The 23,672-nt window shown below is 40.7% G+C and overlaps 2 pseudogenes; one reads left to right on the top strand and one right to left on the bottom strand.

The window, feature by feature from the left end:
* Positions 1 to 7,354: 7,354 nt before the first annotated feature.
* On the bottom strand, positions 7,355 to 8,299 carry LOC119232157 (olfactory receptor 1A1-like; annotated as a pseudogene).
* Positions 8,300 to 18,945: 10,646 nt separating this feature from the next.
* Positions 18,946 to 23,234, top strand: LOC119231476 (SH2B adapter protein 1-like; annotated as a pseudogene).
* Positions 23,235 to 23,672: the final 438 nt, after the last annotated feature.

Here is a 23,672-nt window from a genome sequence, read left to right as displayed (position 1 = left end):
GTGCAAACTGGTCCAACCACTGTGGAAAGCTGTATGGAGATTTCTGGACCTACTAAACATAGAGCTTCCATATGATCCAGCAATTCCACTCCTAGGTATTTACCCAAAGGACACAGAAACATCAATTCCAAAGAACACCTGCACCCCTATGTTTATAGCAGCACTGTTTACAATAGCTAAGCTTTGGAAACAACCCAAATGCCCAAAAGTAGATGACTGGATCAAGAAGATGTGGTACATATATACCATGGAATATTACTCAGCATTCAAAAAAGATAAACACATGCAATTTGCAGCAACATGGATGGCGCTGGAAGGGATCATGCTCAGCGAAATAAGCCAAAAAGAAAAAGAAAAATACCGGATGGTCTCACTCATAGCAGGAATCTAGAAAACTTAAATAAGGGACCAGGAAAATGAATAACTATAAGAAAGTGAAAATCAAAATCAACAAAAAACTATGAACCAGAGACACTTTTAGGGGGGCGGGGGTGGGAGGGGAGGGATTGGGGTCAGAATGGGGGGGCTGCAACTGTATGGGGAATATAACAATAAAATTTATTAAAAAAAAAAAAATAAAATGATTGATCATACCAAGAAAAAAAAAATAAATAAATAAATTGAAAGAAAATAAATTCAATAAGGAAGGGCATATATTTTATAAGTGAAGCTATGCAGGAAATTAAATACATATAAGCAAATATGAGGCAAGGATTGGAAATGTTATTTGGATATTCCTTTCAACATTCCTAGTGTCTATAATGATATGTATTGTAGTGCACTTTCATATCTATTAACCATCTTTTTAAATACTTTGAGTATATTAAAAGTATTTACATATTATACATATTTACGATCCAAATCTCATGAGCCAGTCCAACAGTTTCTACAGAAATTGAATATCAATTACTGTAACATGAATAGCTGATGCCAAAAGTTTGTTTGCCTTTACCTTTTTTATTTTCATGTTCTGTTTTATTTGCTTATTAATTAATTCATTTCTGGAACATTTGTCTTGAGGCATTTTATTGTGTGTATATACTACTCAGAGTATTTATTATTCAATTGTAATTAGCATATACATATTTTCCCCTTAAATTTTATTCTGTGTACTGTAGTTTCTCTCTTCTTCTTTTTTATTAAAATGCCCTGGCTCAAAGTAAAAAAAAAAAAAAATAAAAAAAAAAATAAAATAGGTATTTGTGGTATAATAAATTTATGTTACACAATGAACAAAAGGAATAAAAAAAAAATACTGGACAGAAAATTGAAAAATTACTATCACTTGCTTATATGATGATCTCTTTGGGAAACCTGAGATAATTAACTGAAATGCCATTACAAATTAAAAGCTATTTCAAAACAATTGAAATCAAGTTTGTGCTCTGACACTTGCTGGCTGTGAAATAATAGGCATTTTAAGACTGAGCATTTTAAGACTCCACTTCTTCATGTGAAAAATGGGTCAGAGTAAAAATAAGATGAAATAAATGAAAACAAGAATGAGATATCTCATATCTGATAGAATGGCTATGATTAAAAAAAGAAACAAGTGTTTTGGAGGATGTGGAGGAAAGGGTAACCTTTCGTACACTGTTGAGAATGTAAATTGGTGTAGCCATTATAGAAAACAGAATGGAGATTCGTCAAAAAACAAAGACTAGAAATACCACCTGATCCAGTTATCCCACTTTTGGGTATCTAGCTGAAGAATACAAAAACACTAATTTGAAGAGATATATGCACCCAATGTTCACTGCAGCATTACTCACAATAGCCAAAAGTTTAAACATGGGCCTCTCTGGTGGCGCAGGGGCTAAGTGTCAGGGCTATCAAGCTATTGCCAGCCATTTCTGCCTGAGTGGATCCCCTGATGTGGAGCTAACCCACATGGCATGGCAGACTTGTGCCTTGCTGACTGCCTCCCAGCAGTGTATTTCAGTAGATCCGTCTGTTCTGCTCCCTGCTATCTCTGGTGAGTCCTTTTATCCCCTGCACCTCTGGCCTAGACCCCAGTTCCCAGTTCTTGTATGCATAAATAAATAAAAAAAAATTTTTTATAAAAGAGTTAGAAACAGTTTGAGTACCTTTTGACCCGTAAGAGGATAAAGAAGTGATATATAGAATGATGGCCTAGTACTCCACTATAAAAAAGATGAAATTCTGCTGTTTTCAACAATATGGATCAACCGAAAGGGAATTATTGTGCTAGATGAACAAAGTCAGGGTAGGTAACAATCACATGTGGTAAAGCAGCAAAAAAATAAGAAAATGAACTCTTAGACTCTGAGAATAAAACTGGTTAAATTTTCATTTAAACATTTTATAGGCTTCAGGTGTGCAAACTTATAAATTAACACCTAAATATACTACATTATGTTCACCATCAAAATATAGTTTCCAGGCCTCCCCATGGCACATAGGGTTGAGTGCAGCTCTGTGAAGCTGTCCGCAGCCTCTGCAGCATGAGTTCAATTCCCAGCTGGCCAGGAAGATAACCACATGGCGTGGCAGACCGCTCCTCTCTCACCCTCTGTGCCACTCAGCTGTGTTTTCAACATCTGCCTGTTCTGCTCCCCATTCTGTCTCTGGTAAATTCTCTCACCCTCCCATGCCTCTAGCCTGTACCCCAGTTCTTATATAAATAAAAATAAATCTTTAAAATAAAAATGCAGTGTACTTTAATATATATATGTGTGTGTGTATATATATATATATATAGTTTCCATGCATCACCATACAATTGGCCTGATTTACTCATCCTTTCCCCACTTTGTTTAAATTTGCAATGTCTAAATCCATATTACCTTGATAATAAAATATATCTGATGAAAGGAAATACATATAACTTTCTAGAGGTAGTGGCATTTCATGCATTACATTTTTAAAAAGGCTATCTCTTTAAGCAATTCCAGTTTTTGAGATGTCTTAAAATATCAGATCAAACATCGATACATATGTATGTTTATCAGATCTTCTTAGAAATAGCAAAAAGATAAAAGGAAACAGTACAGATTAAAATATGATTGTTGGATAATTAGGTGTGCCATGGAATTGTGGAGCTTGTTCTACTAGTTTAGTCTGGAACTTAATAAATTTAAGTAGCAACACAAACAAATGTAGATGTGAAAGTGTGAGTAACTTTAGATTAAGTAATTTGGAGCTCCAGATATCATTATGGCCTTTACATCAAAAGGAGGTGGACTGGCAGGTCAAGAACAAAAAAATGAATCAGAACAGAAGACAAGCCATTTATCTCCCAGAAAATTTAAGTAGTGTGCCAATGTACTTAAAGGAGGGACTAAGGAGAGAGAGGGCTGAGAAGGTATTCTGCCAGGCTGTACCATAAAGAGGGCTGAGTGTAGATTCAGAGTCCAATCAAGCATTCAGTTGAGGTATGTATGTTTGGTTAATCTATATTTAAACATAGAGATTATAGAATAATCTTGCCATTTGAGTGAAAATAGAGTAATCCTTTGGCTAGTCTCTGGAGACATCTTGTATGTACAGCTTTCCACATCTTGTATGTACAGCTTTCCACATCTGCTATTTGTTACTCATAATAGTTTCACTGTGGTTGTACATCACGAAGGAGGTCATCTATTTCTCATCTACTTAAAGGAGGCTTTGAGTTGGAGAGATTGCTTGCCTCTTAGAAAACCAGAGTTTCAATGGGAAGGGGAAACTGATGGGCTCATCCCAGAGACTCCCAAATTGCAGGGCCCCCAAATTGACGAGAATGTAAAAGAACACATGTGACTCCCTGTTGCATCCGCACCCCTGAGCATACCTGGCCACCACCTCTGTTTCTGCCATGGAGACAGAAAACTTCCACTTAGACCATTTCAGAATCAACATGTTTTCCACAGCCTGATGCCCAGAATTCAGAGTCCTCCCTGGGACTCCTGACAGAAAGGAGGGAAGGCGACAGGCACCAGGGCTGGGAAAAGTCAGAGGACATCCGTAAAAACCGACATTTACTTTCTAACCCTTGAGGAAGGTGCCTGCACCTTAGTGTGTGTTAGGATCACCTGTGATTCTGTAAAAATAAAAACCCAATTATCTGGATCTGTTACTTGAAATATTGATCCTGTTCTGAGAAACAAGTCATTTTCACAAGCACCTGGCATTTCTATTGTTCATGCTGGGAAACACTGCTCTGGTCTTGTAAGAGCCAGTGGTTCACACACTTGAGTGGTTGGAAGACCTTAGAGACACAAACCCCTTGGCCATGTGGCCAAGTGGCAGGGGAGATACTATGGGGCAGATGGAAAAGAGTGCCAGATGCAGCATGGGAAAAGGGGCCGTTTGTGGCTCCTGTGTTGCATGACTCTGAGGAAGGCCCACAACCTCTCTGAGCCTCCATCTCTCGCCCAGGAAGCCTTTCTTGAAGCTTTGAGAATCATATGTAATAGGATGTGTGACGGCACTTTGAAAATAGTTGAGTGGCTTAAGGAGAGTGGAGTGATTGTTGTCGTACCTTTAAATGATAGAGAATTAGATTACATAAACACTTTTTCAGAGTTACTATAAATATGTTTGTGTGATCGAGAAAATGTAAAAGAGAGACAAGGGAGAAAAAAGAGGAGGCTGAGTCTTCCACGTCCTGACCTTACCCACTGGTCTGTGCTGGTCTCAGAGTTTCTTGATTCTTCTGCTTCAGTTTCCTCCCGTATAGGATGAAAATTCAACCTAAGAATTGATTTCTGAATAGAACTTTGACTTGTCCTTTGACTCAAGGTGTGAAAGAGGGTGATGCCTGGATCTTCAGTAACTAGACGAAAGGAGACCACATAGAAGCTCTGGGAACCCTACTGGTACTTGGATCCCAGTGTCATGAAGAAAGGGGATGTACCGAGAGCATGTCAGGCCTATTTGTCAGTTTTGGAGAGCCCTTGGGGAAGTAATCCCATGACAGCTTATTGCGATGAACATAGATAATTGCTCCAGTGTTAATATCTAAAAGCAAGGGTCTTGGGAAATGAGTCTTGTTTACAAAGAATAAACTATCTACATATTGGGCAGTATTCCTAAAAGATTTCATAGGAGTAAGAGCAAATCATAATCAAAAGCTTCACACACACATGCTCCTACCAACTTTGAGTCATAAAAGAATTGGAAAATCTCACTCACTATGTTTGAATTAGTATGATCGCAGCTTGCTAGTGATCCCAAATACTAAGTGAAAGCAACTTAAAAAGTCATATTTAAAGGAAAATAATGTCACCCTGATCTTCAAATTTTTCTGTTTTATAATTTTTCCAAACACAACATTGCATACAAACCCAAAAAGAGGCAAACAAAACAACCAACACATGAGAGGTATACAGGAACTGTAGCTAATATGATAATCAGACAGAGAAGCAATGGTATTTAGTGTCTGTGAGATAAAACCGAGCCTGAAATTTTTGGCTGGAGTTTTCACAAACTAAACAAATATTAATAACCTCCTCTCATAAAAAATACATAAAAATACATCATCACCGCAGTATCTCCTCATGTTCTCTTACAGTTACTATTCCTGCAAGAGTAATCACTCCAACAACATCCCTTAGTTTTATCCATTCTTATACTTCAAATGAGTTTTAGAGCTGTTTATTTCTATTTACAGTGTCATTGTAATTTTGATAGTGATTTCATTGAAACTATTGAAGGCTTTGAACAGTGTGGACATTTTAATATTTAATATTAAGTCTTCCAATTCATGAACATAGGATATTTTTACAGTAATTTGCCACTTCTTCAATTAAAAGACTTTCATTGAACTCACACGGTTTATAGTGTTACATTATATCTCAGCATCTGTATATACATTTCTATGATCGCCTCCAATCTAGCTTACATATGCCACCATATAAGTAACCATGTTTACTCAGTTTACCCATCCCTCACCCCAATTCCCCTCTGATAACTACTGTTTTCTCATAATCTAACAGTTTGCCTTTGTTGTTTGTCTTTACTTGTTTAAAGTCTAAAACTATTTTATTAAAGTATTAATGGTTTAAAACATTAGACTTTAGATCTACAAAATTTTATTTTCACATATGTGTATCTACATTATGATCACTACCTACTTGTTGATCGCTTTTACCAAATTTACCCACCTCCCTTACTCCACTGACAACACCCATATTATCCTTATAATCTGAGAGTTTTTGTTTTGTATGTTCATTTCTTTTGTTACTTTGTCTTCATATATGAGTGAAATTGTACAGTATTTTCCTTTTTTCCATCAGACTTTGTTTTTGTTGAGGCAATATTGGTTTACAACACTATATAATTGAGAAGTCTAGCTCACACCTTCAGAAGCATGTCACCACACCTCACACCCTATCAAGGAATCTGTGCCCTCCACCATAGTCCATTAGGTGCCCTCCACATTCTACTCTCTACCATCACCATCGTCCTCTGGTATCCTCAATTCTACAGACTTTTAGAGTTTGTATTGGTTTAGTTCTGACTGACCCTCTGTTTTGTTTCTCTATTTTCTACATATAAATGAAGCCATTAGGTACATGTCTTTCTTCTTCTGAATTATTTTAGCATTAGCATCACTTCCAATTACATTCATGTTGTCACAAAAGACAGAAGTTCATATGATTAAATAGAACAAAATATCTACCCAGGGCATTTTCTTTAAAGATTTAATAGAGGGTAAATAATCAGACTAGAGTCTGATTATGTCTGATATTACAACTTAGAGACTGAGATCTTCATTTGTTCATCCCAATTCCACCAAAAATTATTAGATAAACTTTATAGACCCAAACAGTGAAAAGGAGTGTTGTTTTAAGATAGTACCTAGCTTCAGAGGATTGCAAGCATAGTTTTGAAATTATAGTTCAATAAAATTGACATTTGAATGATTTATTAATTATGAACTATTGTGATCCTCACACCTTATAACAGTGTAAGGGGAAGATATTATTCCTAACATGTAAATGTAGAAGTTGCACTTCACCCTTCTCAGTTTATTTTGAATCATAACTTAGTTGGACCATGAACTCAATATTCTTGAGCTGCCATTCTGTGAAAGGATAACAGTGTAGGGGGAAGATATTATTATTCCTAACATGTAAATGTAGAAGTTGCACTTCAACCTTCTCAGCTTTATTTTGAATCCTAACTTAATTGGAACATAAACTCAATATTCCTGAGCTGCCATTCTGCCAAAGGATAATAATGGGTACAAGCAATAATTTACACCAGCTGTATCCAATTATTACAAGATTTTTTATGAGGAATTTCCAGCTAGAAATATGAAAAGTTGCATCTTGGAGAGGGTTTACATTGGAGATGAATTTCCAAGTACATCCTAATTGGTGACTGCAGTCTCCATATAAGCTCACATTTGTTAGGAGATTCTCTTGATGAACAACTTCCCCAGGGCAGCCTTCATGTCTCGATTTCTCAGACTGTAGATGAAAGGATTTAACACTGGAGTCACTGCCATGTACATCACAGTTATCACAGCATCCTTTAGGCTATGACTCATCAGAGGGCAGAAATACCATGAATGTCCTATAATACAGAGAATACAGAATGTCCTATAATACAGAGAAACAACTGTGAAGTGGGAACCACAGGTGGAGAGCTTTGAGCACACCTTTGGTGGATGGAACCTTTAAGACTGTGGAAAAGACTCGAATATAGGAAATGGTAATGCATATTAATGGCACAGAGAAAACACCAACCCCTAGGTACATCATCTTCACATTAAATAGAATGTCAAAACAGGACAAATTGAGCAAAGGGGTAATGTCACAGTAGAAGTTGCCACTTCCTGGTTTCTACAGTAAGTCAGTCAGCTGTGAGCAGAGTGTGTGGAAGAGCAATGGAATTGGCAATGACCCAAGAACCAACAACTAGCAGGAAGCATGACCTTGGGCTCATAATTGTTGTATAATGAAGTGGGCAGCTGATGACCACAGCACGATCATATGCCATAGCTGCCAAGATATAACTGTCTGTGTTACCCAAGGAAATAATGAAATACATCCGTGTTAGACATCCACCAAAGGAGATGGCTTTGCTGCCCAAGATATTGTTGATCAACATCTTAGGGATCGTTACAGAAGAGAAGAAGATGTCAACGAAGTAGAGGTTGGCAAGGAAAAAGTATATGGGGTTGTGAAAGGTGAATATCAGAGCAGATAGCCAAGATGATGAGCAGGTTTCCAATCAATGTGATGGAGTAAAGGAACAGAAAGAGGATGAAGAAGATTTCTTCCTGTTCCTGCTGACCGGTCACTCCCAGGAGGATGAAACCCAGGCTAGTGGACTGGTTTACTTCCTGCATGGTTCCTTTATTGAGAAAGGGAAGAGGAATCCAGAATAATTATGAATTTACTTTGTGTAGTGATGTTCTTTATCTACCAGTTTTGACTCAAGTGATCAGCCATCTCTAAAACTAAAGTTTATTAAATCTTGAGAAATCCTTGTTGAACATTGACATAATTGACATTGACAGCTGAACACTGACAGTTATTCCTGGACACTCAAGTCTAAAAAGTGAGCAATCTCTGAATCAAAGGTGCCCATTGTTCCATATTCCAACACCATCATCACACATCTAGGTTTTAGTCAATTAAAAATGCTTATTTTTAGACAAGAGAAAGACATACAAGGAATCCAAATAGGAAAAGAAGAAGTCAAACTATCACTATTTGCAGATGATATGGTAATATACATAGAGAACCCCAAAAACTCCACAGAAAAACTAATTCAACTCATCAATCAGTTCAGTAAAGTGGCAGGATACAAAATCAACACGCAAAAGTCAGTAGCCTTCCTATACACAAACAATAAATCTGAAGAAGAAGAAATAAAAAAAATCCCTTTTATTATCGAAACAAAAAAAAATCAAATACTTGGGAATAAATCTAACAAAAGAGGTAAAGGACCTATACAAAGAAAACTATAAAACACTGTTAAAAGAAATAGAAGACACAAAGAAATGGAAAGACATCCCCTGCTCATGGATTGGAAGAATACACATTATTAAAATGGCCATCCTACCAAAAGCAATATACAGATTCAATGCTATTCCAATCAAAATTTCAATGTCATTCTCCAAAGGAATAGAACAATTATTGATGAAATTCATATGGAATCACCAAAAACCCCGAATAGCCAAAGCTCTCCTGAAAAAAAAAGAAGGGAATGGAGGCATCACACGCCCAGACTTCAAACTATACTACAAAGCCATAATCATCAAAACTGTATGGTATTGGAACAAGAACAGACATACAGACCAATGGAATCGAATAGAAAATCCAGAAATAAGCCCACAGATTTATGGTCAACTAATCTTTGACAAAGGAGCAAAGACTATACATTGGAGCAAAGAAAGTTTGTTCAATAAATGGTGCTGGGAAAACTGGGTCGCTACATGCAAAAGAATGAAGCTTTACCACTACCTCACACCATACACAAAAATCAACTCAAAATGGATTAAAGAACTAGACATAAGACCTGAAACCATAAAATACATAGAAGGAAATATAGGCGAAACACTACATGATATTCACATCAAAGACATCTTTACAGACACATCACCCAAAGCAGTGATAGTGAAGGCAAAGATCAACAGCTGGGACTACATCAAATTAAAAAGAGCTTCTGCACAGCAAAAGAGACAATAACAAAAACAAAGAGAAACCCCACCAACTGGGAGAACATTTTTGCACACAACACTAATGATAAAGGACTGATGACAAAAATCTGCAAAGAGCTGATGAGACTCAACAACAACAAAGAAAATAATCCAGTCAAAAAATGGGCAGAAGAGCTAAAAAGAAACTTCTCTGAAGAGGAAATGCAAATGGCCAACAGGCATATGAAAAAATGTTCAACATCACTTGTAATCAGGGAAATGCAAATCAAAACTACCATGAGATACCATCTTACACCAGTGAGAATGGCACATATTAAAAAAACTAGCAACAACAAATGTTGGCGAGGGTGTGGAGAAAAAGGAATTCTTCTGCACTGTTGGTGGGAGTGCAAACTGGTCCAACCACTATGGAGAGCTGTGTGGAGATTTCTGGACCTACTAAACATAGAGCTTCCATATGATCCAGCAATTCCACTTCTAGGTATTTACCCAAAGGACACAGAAACATCCATTCCAAAGAGCACCTGCACCCCTATGTTTATAGCAGCACTATTTACAATAGCTAAGCTTTGGAAACAACCCAAATGCCCAAAAATAGATGACTGGATCAAGAAGATGTGGTACATATATACCATGGAATATTACTCAGCATTCAAAAAAGATAAACACATGCAATTTGCAGCAACATGGATGGCGCTGGAAGGGATCATGCTCAGCGAAATAAGCCAGAAAGAAAAAGAAAAATACCGGATGGTCTCACTCATAGCAGGAATCTAGAAAACTTAAATAAGGGACCAGGAAAATGAATAACTATAAGAAAGTGAAAATCAAAATCAACAAAAAACTATGAACCAGAGACACTCTATGAGGGTAGGGAGCGGGAGGGGAGGTATTGGGGTCAAAATAAGGGGGTTGCAATTGTATGGGGAATATAAAAATAAAATTTATTATAAAAAAATTAAAAAAATTGGAAACAATAAAAGAAAATTGGACAAAAAAATAAAATAATAAAAATGCTTTTTTATATATTGTATTTGCTAGGTGATTTATTAAGCCTATAGAAAAATCACAAATGTGTGAAATCCAAGTAATTATGTTATTCAATATGTATGATCTAGTATTTGCTCTCAGGAACTTTATAATGTAATGCAGAAGCCAATTCTACTACACATAATAAGAAAATGGCAACAATGAGTAAGCTAGAAAAATAACCCCATGCAAATGCTGCAATAGTGCAAAGACTAGCCAGGAAATTAGGGATTGTTCCAAAGACTGAACTCATGTTGATCCCAGAGCCCAGGAAGTAATAGGTGTCTACACTGACATTGGAAGATTGTAAATCACAAGGACCACTGGGTTTAGATACAAACATAAGTCAACTAAATTTCCTCCCCAAATCTCCCCTCTCCAAAGAAGATTTTCACCACACCTTGGACAGGTTTTATCTCTTTAGAAAGCTCTCTAATACAGGTAATCACAAAGCTTTTTTCTCCAGTCTTCTCTTCCCTTTATTATTTCTTTTGATGACTCATTCAATTACATAGTTCCTTGAACTTCTGCTTAGAAAACTCTCAAGTTTCTATCTAAAAGTTTGACTTCTGTTTCTCGTATTTGTACATTTAGCCAGCCTGCCAACATATCTATTTACCCCATACACTACACATACAAGCAGTTCTTGAGGAGTAAAACCATATCTTGTTTATTTTTATCATCCCTCAGATGAATCACTATGGAATGATACTTAGTGAACAAACCATTAAGTTTGTATTTAATATTTATTGAATTAATTCAAGGTTTATTTCTTGATTCCCCACTTGTGGGATCCACACAGGCATATTCATCCTGTTTATCTTTCATTTCTACATCTGATTGTGTTGATTCTTCATTTAAAATAATTATTACATAATTCACTTTTTTTGTTCTGTTATTTCAGAACAGTTGCTTAGATTATCATCATCTTCTAGCTGAAATATAGAACTAACTACTTGGCCATAGGTTTTCTCCTCTTCGATCCACTTATACTCTGAGGCATACTAATTATGGCAGAGAGTACTAGCTGCTCATCCAAACCCACTTTGTACTATTCTTCTAGTTCATAAGAATAGACTGTGTTCTCCAGCCTCCCTTCCACTGAGATATGATTATGTGACTTAGTTCTAGTCAACCCATCTAAGTATTTTAGTTTGGGGGCACCTTCACAGTCTTTCCTCTTGCTGAGCCAATAGGGTCTTAATGGGATGGTAGAATCATGTGGTAGAATGAGCCTGTGTCCCTAGTTTTCTACATCTAGCAGGGCCACCCACCATTAAACTAGGACGGTTACATAGAAGAGAAAGTTTTATTTTCTTTAAACCATTACACATTTTGTCATGTTTGTACTACAGTTCAGAATAAGCTAAATAATTCACTAATTTTTCTAAAGAGACTACCTAATGATTATATCAATCTATAATTGATTCAATTCTCAATTCTCAGGGTCTCCTATGGTATATGTGAATGATATGCTAGGCACAGGGGATGCAGTTTTAATTATATTTCCCCCAAATATGATGCGCTTTTTAGTCTCTGACCTAAAGGTTTGGTTTTCTCTCTTGAAATGCCTTTTCCTATCACACAAAATCACAATATCTCAGGGTTGAGGGGGTTTGACAAAACTAAAGGGCTGAGACTATGGCTGGTTAGTTTATATGATGTAGAAGTATATTTTAGAGGTGTGGTTCTTTGCAACATGGAGAACTAAGTTAATATCAACAGTTCTCATTCCAATAAAAAGACAAATAAATTCTCGATCAATTTATAAATGAATAAAAAATGAACATAAGCAAACCTAAAAGAAGTGGGGCAACCTAGGTATAAATAATAGAAAGAAAATGCAGAGTAAGAGTTGTAAGTTATAGCTGATGCTGTTTTGGCCCCTTGGGCTTTCTGACAACAAATAAAACCCTAAAGGCTGGGGTCTTTTTGTACTGGAAATGTGTAACAAATCTTCATGAAAAGACTAATTTGAGTTTTTTGGGTTTTTTTTAAAGATTTATGTATTTATTTACACAAGCACTGGGTACAGTCAGAAGCACAGGAGGGTGAGAGAATTCACCAGAGCCGGAGCGGGGAACAGAACAGGCAGACCGATGAAGTACACTGCTGAGGGGAGCAATGGGCGGCAGGAGAGGTCTGCACACCATGTGGGACCCTAGCCCAGTGGCCAGGGATTGAACCGACGCTGCAGAAGCTGTGGGCAGCTTCGCAACCTAGCGCTCAACCGCTGCGCTACCAGGGAGGCCCTAATTTGAGTTTTCTGCATAAAACATTTGTTGCCCTCTTGGTGAAGTAGACACTAATTTTTTTGGTCAGAATTGTAAAGGATAGAACAAAAGGATGGAATTCATGAAAAATGTGATTGTCTACAAAGAAAAACCCAAGGGAATCTTTAGCTAGGTCATGAATCCCCAAGGGAATCTCCAAGGCTATCAGCAAGTTTGATATAAACCACTATTGACAACAGTCAGCACTGTTTCTAGATTTAAATAAATTAGAAAATGTAATTTTTAAAGACTTAAAATAGTATATGAATTACAATAATATTAACAGAAATAAACCTAACAAAACAGGCCCAAGTGGTTTAAAAATATAAAAACTTACTGAAGGACAGAAAAAGAATATCTAAAAAAATAGAAAAGATAAGCAAGTTTATAGCAACAACAAATGCTGGCGAGGGTGTGGAGAAAAAGGAACTCTTCTGCACTGCTGGTGGGAGTGCAAACTGGTCCAACCACTATGGAGAGCTGTGTGGAGATATCTGGACCTACTAAACATAGAGTTTCCATATGATCCAGCAATTCCACTCCTAGGTATTTACCCAAAGGACACAGAAACATCCATTCCAAAGAACACCTGCACCCCTATGTTTATAGCAGCACTATTTACAATAGCTAAGCTTTGGAAACAGCCCAAATGCCCAAAAATAGATGACTGGATCAAGAAGATGTGGTACATATATACCATGGAATATTACTCAGCATTCAAAAAAGATAAACACATGCAATTTGCAGCAACATGGATGGCGCTGGAAGGGATCATGCTTAGCGAAATAAGCCAGAAAGAAAAAGAAAAATACCGGATGGTCTCACTCATAGCAGGAATCTAGAAAACTTAAATAAGGGACCAGGAAAATGAATAACTATAAGAAAGTGAAAATCAAAATCAACAAAAATCTATGAACCAGAGACACTTTTGGGGGGGTGGGTGGAGGGAGGGGAGGGATTGGGGTCAAAATGGGGGGTTGAAATTGTATGGGGAATATAAAAATAAAATTTATTATAAAAAAAGATAAGCAAGTTTAATGGCAAGATCATTGCGGTAACAATGTCAGTTTTCCTTGAATTAATCTATGAATTTGATGCACTCTCAATAAAAACATCACAGGTTTCTTTTAAACATAGAATCTTGCATGCAGGAGAGTAGGAGATATTAAAGAGAGAGATAATGTGAGGATAGAGAATAGGAGGAAGGGATTATCCCTTTAGTATCAAAATGATTTGTTATGGTAATTAAAACAGTGGCATAGCACTAGTATAGAAAATGAAAAATAGACCTATATAAAAGAATAGAGAATCCAGACACAGATCAAACATTTATCAGAATTTGGTATATAACAGGTTGGTTCAGAAATTGGCAGGGAAAGGATGAATTGACTATTTATTAAAGAATGTTGTAGCTTGGGCCTCCCTGGTGGCGCAAGGGGTTAAGCACTGCACTATGAAGCAATCCGCAGCTTCTGAAGCATAAGTTCTATCCCCAGCCGGCCAGGGAGCAACATACATGGCACAGCAGACCTCTCCTGCCTGGCCTGCTGCTCCCCTCAGCAGTGTATTTCAATCAGTCAGCCTGTTCTGTTCCCCATTCTGTCTCTGGTGAATCCTCTCACTCCCTGCATCTCTGGCCTGTACCCCAACTCTTATATTTATAAATAAATAAAATCCTTAAAAAAAATGGTGTAGCAGTGGGACACCCATATATGAATAATAATACAAAAATAATTCCTAAAAGATTGTGAAAACTAAATCTTCAAGAAATTTAGAGATGTATGTAAGCATATTAATCAACATGTTGTACACCTTAAAGTTACACATTGTATGCCCATTATAGCTCAATGAGGGTGGAAAAAAATGTATAGGAAAATATGTTTATGATATCAGGGAAGGAATTGGCTTATTAAATGAGGATTTTTTTTAAAGTTTTTTTTTAAGATTTATTTATTTATTTATTTATTTATTTATTTATTTATTTATTTATACAAGCACTGGGTACAGTCAGAAGCACGGGAGGGTGAGAGAATTCACCAGAGCCAGAGCAGGGAACAGAGCAGGCAGAAGAACCAAAGTACACTGCTGAGGGGAGCAGCGGGCGGGAGGAGAGGTCTGCGCGCCATGTGGGACCCTCCTCCGGTGGCCGGAGAGCAGCCGGGGATCAAACAGGCACCGCAGAGGCTGCGGGAAGCTTTGCAACCCAGCGCTCAACCGCTGCGCCACCAGGGAGGCCCTAAATGAGGATTTTTAAAAAGCTAAAGATAAGAACAATGTATTAAACCTTGTCTACTTTAAATTTAAAACATTTGTTTGAAAAAGACAATAGAAAGGAAGGGGAAAGACAAGTCATGGAGTCAAGTACAAAGAGGTTTCTGCTACATACGTGATCCATAAAGGATCAGAATTCAGAACGTATGAGAGACCTACAATTGATAATAAAAGGACCAAAACTACAGTGGGAAATAATGAACAAAATGCTAGAATAAGCAAGTCATAGAATAACTGGTGTGGCTATAAACAAAAGATGTTCAAATTAAAACAAAATTTAATTTAATATCCCTTATCTTGGAGCATATAAAAATATAAAAGTCTCACAATTTAAATGTTGGGAAGAAGTGGTAAAGATTAGTATTATTTGAAGAACAGTTAGCCTGTCTCTAGGACAATTGAATTCATACCACCTCTGATCCAGCAATTCTATTTCTATGTTAGAATTTAGAGAAACTTTAGCATGTGTGCTATGAAGACATCCACAAAGATGTATATTATCATATAGAAAACTTAGAAATGGCCTACTCATGGAGGAATAATAAGTAAATTTTACCATTTTCTTAATGAATTCAGCACAACAGTAAAATGAATGAATTCACACAAACACATATAAAACAAATGTGACAGAAGAAAGCAAATTAATGGAAGATATATCCTGTATCACACAATATATGCATGTTTTAATTCATAAAATAATACATATGTATGTAGTAAAACTATAAATACTGAATACCACATCTAGAAAATTGGTTATTTCTGATCTAAAAGGGAAAAATAAGATTTGATGGGAACAAAGGAAATTCAAGTACCTATGATACTTTAAAAAAAAAATGGGGCACACATTTGTAAGTCTAGAGGATAATTTTTTATTATTTTATTCTCTTTGTCATTATGATATTTTGACAAAATCATAGGCTCAGTTCTGGCACTTTGATCTCTCACCAACATGCTACCCAGGGTCATGCACCCTCCCAAAATTTCTGTCCTAAAACAGTCATCTACACTTTCCCTCCCTTCATCTTGGGTCGTCAGGGGACAATGCAGAAATCACATAAAAGTGAGATCAGTCTGGAAGAGAAGTTTTGGTTATTTTGTTGAGAACTTTGAGTCAACATAAGGTCGAAGAACTTTATTCATTACACAATAAAAATTAATATACGTATTGCATGACCCTTTCTGATGCAGTTATGTAACCATTTGTTTAATACAAACATAGGCATTTGGGCATATAAAATGACCAATGAGTAAGGCAACATTTTAAATAACAATCTGTTGCATGGACAAGCACAAGGGGATAAGAGTCAAAGAATGGAAGAAAAATAAAGGATAAGAGGTTAGCATAATCAATGCAGGAACTAAAGACAGTGGGAGTTAGAGAAGTTTTTAAGTACAGAGACTTCAGGATTTGCAATGTTAGAAGTCAAGGAGAGAGGTGATTTATATTACACCTTGGAGAGAGAAGTAAAAGAACCATATGGCCCCAAGGAAAGGATCCAAGGTGTAGGCAGAAGATCCAGGTAGAGGCAGAGTAGAATCTTGGGTTCATTGGAATTAACTTAAGCCAGAGTTCCAGGCAATGTTAAGCGACTAAAACTTATTTTCCTGGATAGTGTTTGTACTTTGAGATATCTGTTACATGAGTGTGATGCAGAGGGGAGCAGAAGGCGGCCAGTGCTTCCCCTTAGTATAAGGGGTAGCAGAAAAGATCAAAGAAATGTTCTCTGAGTGCTACGACTCACCAGTGCTTTGACAGTGAAATAATGTAATTTTCTGATGGGGCTTGTTACTATGCACTGTTGAATGTGGGAGTGCAGGAGAGCTGTAGTTCCTAAGATAATAGGCTTAATAGCATAAGAGGTTAGTATAATCAATGCAGGAACTAAAGACATGCGCGCGCACATACACGTCAGAGGTGGAAAACTCGGAACTGAAATCACAAAATCAAAACTGCTTCTTCCTCACTGTTTTTCTGCATAAGGGTCCAAGGATAACCATTATTAGAAGGGAGAGTATTTCTTTCACACTGTTTTCAGGCCAACTTTGAATATCACTTTTGCCACTACCTCTATGATTGACTTTAGGTAGTACAATTCACCTTTTTTTTTCACTGATAAAATGACATGTAATTCTACTTTCCTCTTGGGGTTTTGTGTAGTTGCTGGCTATATATTCCTTGATAACTGTGTCATAAAGCCTCTCTCTCCAACATCCATGATTGTACCTGGGGAGTCAACTCAGATGTCATAAAGGGTCCTAGTCATGTGGCCTTCACTCCTCCTCCGCAAATGGGAAGTTTGTAGCCACAGGGGTCCCAATGGATATTATGGAGGATTTAGTATTTTGGTAGTTGGTGTGGTGTAATGACATATATCTGAAGGAATATAAACATATACTTCTAAATCATATACAGTGTTGAAAACAACTTTTACCTAAAAATAACAAAAGATATGAAAATAAATGCACAGAATAGATAGACATGGGAGAGAACTGAATGGTCATTTGGAAATGGATATGTATGTTTCCTTAAAGAATAATGTTAACAGAGGTGAAGAGGTTGAGGTTATAATGGGAGATATGGGAGTATGAGCAATGGAAGTTGCAGGATGAGGGTTGGACCGGACTAATTTATTCTCCAATGCATTAATTCACTGATTTGCATTTAATTTAAACCTCTGTTGTGGACAGTTTCTAATTTGAGCCCAAGAGACAAAAATTATGTAAAATACCATGGTGATCTCTTCAGTTGAATATATAATATGTTGAGTAAACAATATTTTCTTTCTTTGGAGGACACCAAGCACAACCAGGAGGGGTTCATGTGGAAACCACAATAAGGAAATGAATTGTGCCCACCACTTAGTGGACCTGGAAGTGTATTCTCCCCTAGTGGCTGCAGATCAGAGTTCATGATTGTGAAATCATGAAAACCCAGACCAGGGTTTGTTCAAACTGTTGCATGTGTGGACATTTGTTATGGATAACAATTGTACAGAAACATTCAATTTGAAAAAAGCATAGAGGCACATGGGGTATGGACACAAGTAGTTTTGTGGAAATAAAAAAAACAAAATTAGTGTAAAGTTATAAAATATTTAAACAAAAATTTTTAAAAATCCATAAATTATCTCTGATCAGTGATAGATCTCCTGATATAAAACTTTTTTTAGATGTGTATCCTCCTTAGTCATTTGCGTTTATCTGAAATTGCATTACACACACACACAAACACTAAAGTACTGTGTAGTATTAAACTTGCTGTCAATTAAATTGTTATGTGATAGTGATGTATGTATGAGATCTGTTGCATCACTTAAAACACATTAAATTTCACTGTAACTGTCAATGAAATACCTTCACTCCAGTGGACACATTTGCATCACTGAATGCATCTCTCCTGCTATAGCACACATCATGGTATGAGGAACTATGACTTATACACATGTTGATTATCTGGTGGTTTTGAAACACAAGACTGCTGTACCATCTTGACTGAACATTCTCAGCTTCGGTGGACAGTTGCGAAATCACCCTTTCAAACGAGAGAAAATTATGATAATTTACATCTGTGCTTCCAGTGGTACAGTAATTACAGGTGCCCAACTCCCAGCGCAGCACAGCGCAGCCTCCACGTGGACACGTAGTAGATGCTCAATAAACACACGTGGTTTTCTGAATTGAGCTTGCCTCAGAAATCACAGCCTCCACCAACCTTCTGTAAACCTTAACGCATTAACAAAGCCTGGGCTCAGCAGCATGGCGACGGCGGGCTTGTGGGGAGCACCAGTGACTGCGCTGGAAGGACCTGATGGGTGGAAGGTGCTCAGGTGAGCCTTGTCCGCTTTCCACACCGCAGGGCTAGTGAACAGGCAGGAGCCTCAGCACGGGCAGGGACCTTGATAAAGATGCCAGCTGATGGGCCCTGTCCAGACCTGCACATTCATTTTTTTTCTGATGGTGCCTGGAATATGAAATGATTTATTCACATTCAAAGTTGAATACAAGTTACATCGGGGCCTCAGCCCAGGCTTCCAGTAACAGCAGAGCGCGAGTGTGAAGAACAACCATCACCTGCGCCCTCCCGCGCACGTGCTGTGGGGCCGGGCGGAGCATCCGGGTGGGCCTCAGTCCCGCTCCAGGTGATTCTAAGTGAGCCCGGGAGCAGCACGAGGGCTGCGGGGCACTCGGGAGAGCTGAGTGCGGCTCTCGCCTCAGGAGGGCCAGCCTGGCCTTGTCCGCTTGGCAGGAGAGGTCAGCGCAGCCCACATTCTCCGTCTGTCCGGGACGTGTGCGCGTCTGTGGGAGGGGAGGCCCCTGAAGAAAAGCGGAAAATCAGAGGTCTGGCTCCACACGGGACTCATAGTCTGGGGATCTCTGTGTTAGAAGCTCCTGGGAGCGTGAGGACAGCAGCTGCCAGGGCTGTGCGGAGCATCTGAGGACGCGCAGGGGTGATGTCTCTCCATGAGCGGCGGAGGAAGAAGCCGGAGGAGGGTGAGGAGGGGAGCAGCAGGCCCTCAGGTAAGTGTCCTCTTTGTCTTACTGCAATGCCGCCCTCTCAGGACCTGCAGACGTTTCCTTCTCTCCCTCCCGCCTCAGGAATTTGCTTTCAGAGACTTTTATTTCTCCCCTTATGACTGTTGGGCGCAGCTCTTGGAGTGTCTTGGGCTGTCCCTATCATAGATCTCAGAACCTTCTCTCTGTTCTCTCTGTCTTGGCTCCCTACAGAGCATGAATGATTTTTGCCCTGAATTCATGACCTGCCAATCTTAAAAACATTGGCGGGAGAGGAGGCCCTGGTGGGTTGGGAATGGGGGGCGAGATGCAAGAGCGTCTCTGGCCCAGGGGGGCAACCGGCAGGGCTGGTCCTGAAGGGGCTGTGGCCCCAGGGAGTGGGTGTTTAGAGGGTGTCCTGGGAGTAGGATGGGGTCTGAGCGAACTGACTGCTAGACCTGGAGTGTCGAGCTAGGAATGGCAGCTGAACACCCCAACGCCCACCCTTTGGGAAATCAGAACTGAGCCAAGATTCAGATGCACCAGGAAAAGATGTCTGAGTCCTGCTTGAGAGAAGAGAAACTGAGTCACCAGCTCAGGGCCCGCAGTCACTGGGCCTGAAGGGGGCTGGGCTGGTATGAGCTGGGATGGCCTGGCATGAAAGTTGGTCTATGCTCTGTGCACCTCTTGATTGGGCTTCCCGGTGCACCGTGGATCTCGCAGGTCCTGGCGTTTTCTCACTGGTGGGGAGTGATCCCTGTGATTGGAACCACCTGTGCGTGGAGGGTCCTAGGCCAGGAGGGTGGGGGGAGGCATCCATGACTGGGTCTGAGCTGTAGTCTGAGGTCCTGAGGATTTAGGGAGATTTTCCTGAGCTGCCCTCACCCCAGTCCTGCCAGTCATCTTCCAGTGCAACATGGGGAAAGAGCCACAGGCTCTACTTTCCATGCCCAGCTCCCCCACTTTGTAGTTGGAAGACCTTGGGAGGCTTCTTTATTTTTCTCTCAGAAAATTGGAGTCTATAACGAGGAATAATGGCAGCCACTTATTGTGGGCTTTGTGGCAAGCACTGACATATCCATTTAATTCTGCCAGCAATTCTAGGGGCTAGGGATTGTTAGCTCTGTTTTACAGCTATGAAAACTGACACTCAAAAGGACATAATTTAAGATCACAGTTCTGCTAAAGGGTGGCAGAGATGGATATTCATCCCAAGTCTGACTCCAGAAACCATGGCCTCACTACTATGCTAGCTAGCCTTTAAGGGAACTCCCCAGTGGGAGAGCAGGGAGGTGGTGACAGCTCCTAGGGTCCCAGCTCCCTGTGATATTTTATTTTGTGGTGAGCAAGGACTTGCCCTGATCTTTCCTTGCCTGCTGTTGTCACCTCTGGGCCCCCAAGAGCCATTCCAAGTCCCCCTCACAGGGTGCTTGGGTGCTGGGCCCTGGGATCAGCTTTCAAGACAGTTGCTGTTTTTAGTCCATCATCCAACCACCCTCCTTTAATGAGTGACTCCCTCCTAGGCTGGACTGCAGGATGCATGAGGAAAGGCCTGTAAGCTCTGCAGGCCCAATGCCCCAAGAGCACCCCATGCCAGGGCAGTGAGGGACCAAGACGGAGGCTGGTCCAGCCAGTCCCTGGGGGGCAGGGACGATGCAGTGGGAAATCAGTAGACTTAGTGTTCCGAAGCTTTTCTGAGCTTTGATCTCATCTGTCACAGCAGTTATTAAATCCTCTCACAGGAAAGGTAAGCAGCACATGGGGAGCATGCAGTAAATGTGTGAGGGTATAGTCTAGGGAAGTGAGGTGTGGTGAAAAGATTGCTTTTCAGAGGAAGGTGCTCCTCCCCTCTGTCTAGGGCTCCTGGAACCAATGCCAGGGAGTGTGGTGGCAGCAGATTAGGTGCAGGGAAGTCATGGGGAGTTAGTTGGCTGGGACCTGTGGGTGTGAGGGCCTGGGGGAGGGAGGAAGTTTGGTGTTCTTCCTGAACCCACTCCCCACCAGCCCATGTCTTCTGGTTGCTTCCCTCTGCTTCCCCTCCCTATAGGCTCCTCCTCCCCATCTCCTGGAGAACTTAAAGAATGGTGCGACTTCCCAGGAGGATGGGCCTCCCCCCTTCTCATTGCCCCCTCCCCCTACTTGCCATTCCCATTCTGGGGTGTGCCGGGACATTGCCCACAATTTTCACCTCTCCCTGGCCTCCCACCTTTACTATGCAGGGCACTGAGGCTGTTTGCTCCCTTTGTCTTATTGATCTCTTCCTGCAGCACTTTGAAGCCAAGGTGCCCTGCCCTCTGCTCCCTCTCACCATGCTTCCTGGCTCCCCTGAGTCCTGGTGTGGAGACCTCACCACATGACTTTGAGAGCTGTAGGGTGGCTGAGCTGGGCCCTTCTCCATCATCCTAGGACCAGGCCAGCCCCCTCCCTTCCTCAGGCTCTTCCTCTTCTCCGACCTCCTCCATGCCAAACCTAGAGAAACGCTTCTCCTTCTGTGGTTCAGTCCATGACATTCTGCCAGTGTTGGGAGCCCCTATAGACCTCATCACGTCCCCCAGTAGTAGGTGGAAACAGCAAATCCAACTCTTCTGGTTTGACTGGAGCCATTGGCAGGGGACTGGTTAGTGAACATCTCCTGGGGACAGATGAGTCCACTGTGTTGGGAAACAGCCTGGGAGTTGGGACCTTGAAGGATGCAGCAGGGATGGTACAGGGAGAAGAGCTGCTGAGTTTCATAGGGGCTGAAGAGGCAGCCCTGGCCTGACTGGGGGGTGGGGGGAAGAGAGGAAGACTACCTCAGGGGCAGAAATGAGGCTTTGCTATTTAGCAGTGAAGGAGGAAGAAGAGGAAGTGGTCACCTGGAGTTCTTTGTATCACCCAAGGTGTCCACCTCAGCTTAGCTCCCTGCTCTGCCATCACCAAATGCAGACAACTACAGCCCTGGCGATGCCTGACCAGAGAACACACTCGTGCTTGAAGTGGGAAGGCCCCTCCGAATAGATCCTGGGACAGCTGCCTCTCTATATGTGAAGGCCTGGGCCCAGGACCCTGCCATGTTACCAGTCCATGTCCCATGACCCTCCTCTTCCCTGGGACCTCATTCCTTACCAGGATGAGCACACAGCCTGGAGCTGCCCTGCTTCACTGATTCGGGGAGTCTGCCCTGCTGGATCTGCTGCTGGGCCCCAGGGAGATCAATGACCTCCTGTCATCGGGACATATGGGGCACTCTCAGATGGCCTCTCCACTGTCTCCCCCATTTCCGCCTCCACTGCCAACTCCCAACTTAGCTCAGTGAAACTACGCCCAGAGATTTCTCCCCCCACTCATGCCCATTATAGAGGCCCCCCAGCAGGGACAGTGCATACCCTCTGACCCCTCTCCACCCCCGGACACTTCGAAAACAACAGGGTCATTTCCACTGCAGAGGGAGTTAGAGGGAGGTGAGGGGGATGAGCCCCTTTCAGATGTCCTTCCATGGGATGGTCTCTCCACACAAGGCTACCCAGCGAGTGCTGGTTGGAGGTACCGGCTCCCATGGCATTGTCCTGGTGTGACAATGAGACAAAACAGAAGTAGTATCACTTTAAACTTCAGGGCAAGTCTAAGCACTTGATTTGCTGAATGAGGCGGGTCAGTGCTGGGTCCAGTTCATTTTTCATATGCTTGAGCATTTCCTGGGGTACCCCATCCCTCTGGGGTTCAGTGGCCTGGTGACATTGTATTTGTCAGATAGGTCCCATCCCAGTGATAGCAGGGCCACCAGCTATGCAGGGGTGTGGGAGGGAGATCCATGCTACCCCGATGCCTCCTCCACCCTCAGGCCTCTTGGAGTGAATAACTGTGTAACCAGATACCTCCCGTGACCCACCCAGCCCCCTTAATACCCTTCATGGACAGATGCCCCCACATCCTGGGGCAGAAGAGGCATCAGGGGCCCTAGAGGTGTCAGTAGCAACAGTCACAGCAGCCAAAGAGAGGATATAGAGACAGCG

Source organism: Talpa occidentalis, unplaced genomic scaffold, assembly GCF_014898055.3.
Source record: "Talpa occidentalis isolate TD23 unplaced genomic scaffold, MPIMG_talOcc4v2.1 talOcc4.7, whole genome shotgun sequence".
Lineage (NCBI taxonomy): Eukaryota > Metazoa > Chordata > Mammalia > Eulipotyphla > Talpidae > Talpa > Talpa occidentalis.
Note: the sequence above shows the minus strand (reverse complement) of the source record. Positions and strands in the feature narration are given on the sequence as shown.